At 40.0% G+C, this 4,861-nt stretch overlaps 1 pseudogene; it reads right to left on the bottom strand.

Annotated features, from left to right (window-relative positions):
* Positions 1 to 556: 556 nt before the first annotated feature.
* On the bottom strand, positions 557 to 1,453 carry LOC125092327 (olfactory receptor-like protein OLF4; annotated as a pseudogene).
* Between the last annotated feature and the right edge of the window lie 3,408 nt (positions 1,454 to 4,861).

Raw genomic sequence — 4,861 nt, 5'->3', positions numbered from 1 at the left:
ATAGGTGAGCCTAGTGTTCAGTATTAAGAAGGACACATTGCATGGAGCACTGGCTGTAGTGCATAAACAATGAATCTTGGAACACTGAAAAAATTAAATTAAATTTAAAAAAAGAAAATGGAGAAAGTGGAACTGTCTGTATATCAAACAGAGCAGAGGCTTAATAAAGTATGTGCTTAAATGTATGGAGAAGTTGAACTCAAACAAATGGAAATTCTAGGAAATAAAGAGAAGGAGCAAATTATACTTCCTCAGTCTGATAGAAGAATAGTAGTTCTTGGGGCGCCTGGGTGGCTCAGTGGGTTAAAGCCTCCGCTTTCAGCTCAGGTCATGATCCCAGGGTCCTGGGATCAAGTCTCGCATTGGGCTCTATGCTCAGTGGGGAGGCTGCTTCCTCCTCTATCTCTCTGCCTGCTTCTCTGCCTACTTGTGATCTCTCTCTGTCAAATAAATTTTTAAAAAAAATCTTAAAAAAAAAAAAGAATAGTAGTTCTTGGTTCTAAATCTGTAAGTCCTGCAATCATGGGCACTTCCTCAACCCTCAAATGAATGGCCCTTACATAACTGGAATCCCAATGATCCTTTCCAGACCCTTCTTTATGTCTCTGTTCCTCAGACTGTAGGTGAAGGGGTTCAGCATGGGTGTGGCCACTGTGTACATCGCCGAGGCCACTGCACTTGCATGGGAGTTCTGGGTAGCAGAAAAGCTAAGGTACACACCAAGCATCATACAATAAAATAAACAGACAACAGAAAGGTGAGATGCATAAATGGAAAATGCTTTATACTTGTCCTGAGCTGATGATATTCTACATATGGATGAAATTATCTTAGAGTAACAGTAAAGGATCCCAACAAAAGCACCACGACCCAGCAGGACAGCTTCAAAATATATCACCACATTATTCAGAAAGGTGTCAGAACAGGCAAGTTGGATCATCTCATTGAGTTCACAAAAAAGTGGGGCATATGAAAGTGTGAACAGAAGGAAAGCTGCAACATCATTAAACTTTGAGCAAAGAATTCAGGATACACATGACCCAGGACATCAGAACCAGCAGTCCACAGAGCTTAGGGTTCATGATGATCATGTAGGGCAGGGGGTGACAGATGGCCTCAAAGTGGTCATAGGCCATATAGCTCAGGAGAAAGACATCCAACACAGCAAAGAGTGTGAAAAAGCACATCGGAGCAATGCAGCCTGTATTGGTGATTGCTTTGCTCTAAGTTTCAACGTTGTGAATCATCTTTGGGATGGCGGTGGACGTGAAACAGACGTCTACAAAGGACAGGTTGGCCAGGAAGAAGTACATGGGGGTGTGGAGATGGGAGTCAGTGTTTACAGCCAGGATGAGGAGCAGGTTTCCAAACACATTGATCAGGTACATGGAGAGGAAAAGCTGCTGTCTGGGTCCTCTGATAATCCCAGAAGAAACACTGAAATCTGTGTATCATTGCCTGCTTCCTTGTGGTGAATGTGACTTCTGGGAAAGAGGGAAATAGCATGACTGATTTCCATATAATCATGCATTATTCATGTATCTCTGTCTTTACACCTATTTTCAGAAATATTACCAATTCTTTTTTTAAGTTTTTCATTTTTTCCTGTTAATTAACATGCAATGTAAAATTAGTTACAGGAGTTGCATTTAGTGACTCAACACTTCCATACAACACTGGTGCTCATCATGAGCTCCCTCCTAATACCTCTCACCTATTTCATCCATCCCACTCCTCCCCTCTGGTAACCAGCAGTGTATTCTCCAGAGTTAAGAATCTATTTCCCAGTTTGCTTGTTCACTCTCTCTCTCTTTTTCAGTGTTCTTGATTGTTTTGTCTCTTAAATCCCACACAATAAGAAAATCTGTATGGCAGCCTAGTTATTCCCCAGAAGAACACAAACATTAAACAACTGGCACTATTTTCAAAATTGGTGTGAAGAGAGATAAAAACAGAAGGAATAATTGGTATCTATTTAAAGAGAATAAGATCTTCAAATCCCCTCCTTGCCTCTACTTGGTAGACAGTTGTGATGTCTTCTCTCACCTCTGAAGAAATCAGAGGTGTTACTCTCTGGAGATATGTCTAAACTTCAGGATGCTAGATTCATACCCTAACCCATACTCTAGCCCTAGCATCTAACCATAATGCCCAACATTAACCTAATCCCACCCTCTGCAGGTGTCCCTGAAATGCAGAAACATCCTCTCTCTCTGGACCTAAACCTAACTGTAACCTTAACCTTGGCCCTAACTCTAACACTCATGCTGGGCCTGAAGAAAAAAGGTTAGTTGTGAGATATATGTGGAATATTACTCAGCCATCAAAAAAGAAGGAACTCTCACCATTTGCAAGATGTGCAACATGGATGGAGATAGTTTTATGCAAAATAAGTCAGAGAAAGAAAAAAATATGATGTGATTTTACTCATGTATGGGGTATATGGAAAAGAAAAACAAGTGACTAAATGGAAAAGAAAAAAAAAAAGGAAGAAAGAGGCAAACCAAGAATCAGACTCTTAACTATAGCCCATTGGTGTTTACCAGAGAAGAGGTGGATGGGGGGATGGGAGAAATAGATGGTGGGGATTTGGGAATGCACTTGTCATGATGAGTACTGGGGGATGTATGGAAGTGTTGAATCACTATATTGTTCACCTGAAGCTAATATTATGCTATAGGTTAACTAACTGGGATTAAAATAAAATCTTAAAAACACGAGCAGTTTCAAAGAAAAATTTCATGGAAAATCAAATACTAACAGAAACAGGATATAAAGTAGCAATAATTTGGGGTACCTGGGTGGTTCAGTGGGTTAAAGCCTTTGCCTTTGGCTTGGGTCATGATCCCAGAGAACTGGGATGGAGCCCCGCATCAGGGTCTCTGCTTGGAAGGGAGCCTGCTTCCTCCTCTCTCTCTCTCTCTGCCTGCCTCTCTGCCTACTTGTGATCTCTATCTGTCAAATAAATAAATAAAATCTTAAAAAAATAAAATAATAATTTCATGATCACCTAGATTATAAGTTAATTGTTGAAGAGCTAGAAATAAAAACGGTAGCATAGAATGTTCCTTGAATGTTCTGGTCCATGACAGATGCTCAGTTATTATTTGTTGAATGAATCAGGAATTAGATCTCAAAGTATATGGACATTTACCATTCAGGAAAGTTGTCTCTCAATTTAGTTGGAATGAGTTAAACTGCTAAATAAAAGCCAGCATAAATGGACATTCAACTGGAAAAATATGAAATAGGGCCCTCCATCAGCCTCCTACAAAAACCAGAGGGATTATGACCTCAGTGTAAAAGAAACCAGTACAATATAGATAAACATCAGGAAAACTACATATAAAATTTATAGGTAGCCAAAATTGTGTTAATAAAGTAAGAAAATCAGAAATAAGAAGAAATATTTTTTTATTAAATTTTAAATTTTATGGTCAAAAAGTGATGTTCTGAAAGTTAATTGAGAAACAATGGTTTAAGGTAATAACTTAAAATGCTGAGAACAGGGGTGCCTGGGTGGCTCAGTGGGTTAAATCCTCTGCTTTTGGCTCACGTCATGATCTCAGGGTCCTGGGATCGAGCCCCGCATTGGGGGTCTCTGCTCAGCAGGAAGCCTGCTTCCCCCTCTCTATCTGCCTGTCTCTCTGCCTACTTGTGATCTCTGCCTGTCAAAATAAATAAATAAAATATTTTTTTAAATGCTGAGAACAGAAAACAAAACAAAACAAAGCAAAACAAAACAAAAACCGAGGGAGGTAGGGAACATATGGTCATAGAATAATAAAAGCCAATCAGAATGGTCTTCAAATATACAGGGTGCAAAAACTGAGAGATAGTTTAAGAAGACAACAAGAAATGTCAATTTTTATGGATATCGGGGAGGGTATGTGCTATGGTGAGTGTTGTGAAGTGTGTAAACCTGGCGATTCGCAGACCTGTACCCCTGGGGATAAAAATACATGTTTATAAAGCTGTAAAAAAAAAAAAAAGAAAGAAAGGATGAATCCCCAAGTTTTGTAGCAACATGGACGGGACTGGAAGAGATTATGCTGAGTGAAATAAGTCAAGCAGAGAGAGTCAATTATCATATGGTTTCACTTATTTGTGGAGCATAACAAATAGCATGGAGGACAAGGGGAGATGGAGAGGAGAAGGGAGTTGAGGGAAATTGGAAGGGGAGATGAACCATGAGAGACTATGGACTCTGAAAAACGATCTGAGAATTTTGAAGGGGTGGGGGGTGGGAGGTTGGGGGCACCAGGTGGTGGGTATTGTAGAGGGCACGGATTGCATGGAGCACTGGGTGTGGTGCAAAAATAATGAATACTGTTATGCTGAAAAAAATAAAAATATTAAAAAAAAAAAAGAAATGTCAATTTCACCCAGCAGCCTGAGGAAGAAATTACAGAGCTGTTACATTGTGGTTGGAACTTTTAAACTAGTGGCCAATTTGCTGTCAAAAGTAAGTGTTATAAGGGGTGAGGACAGAACATGAAGACAGCTATGTTCCAAATACTGACATTGTTTTTTTTTTATTTTTTTAAATTTTTTTTATTTTTTATAAACATATATTTTTATCCCCAGGGGTACAGGTCTGTGAATCGCCAGGTTTACATACTTCACAGCACTCACCATAGCACATACACTCCTCGATGTCCATAACCCCACCCCCCTTCTCCCAACCCCCCTCCCCCCAGCAGCCCTCAGTTTGTTCTGTGAGAGTAAGAGTCACTTATGGTTTGTCTCCCTCCCAATCCCAGATACAAACGTAGTGATCCGAAGGGGCACATGCACCCGAATGTTTAAGCAGCAACATCTACAATACCCAAACTATGGAAAGAACCTAGATGTCCATCAA

The sequence above is a fragment of the Lutra lutra genome, chromosome 1 (assembly GCF_902655055.1).
Source record: "Lutra lutra chromosome 1, mLutLut1.2, whole genome shotgun sequence".
Taxonomy (NCBI): Eukaryota; Metazoa; Chordata; class Mammalia; order Carnivora; family Mustelidae; genus Lutra; species Lutra lutra.
Note: the sequence above shows the minus strand (reverse complement) of the source record. Positions and strands in the feature narration are given on the sequence as shown.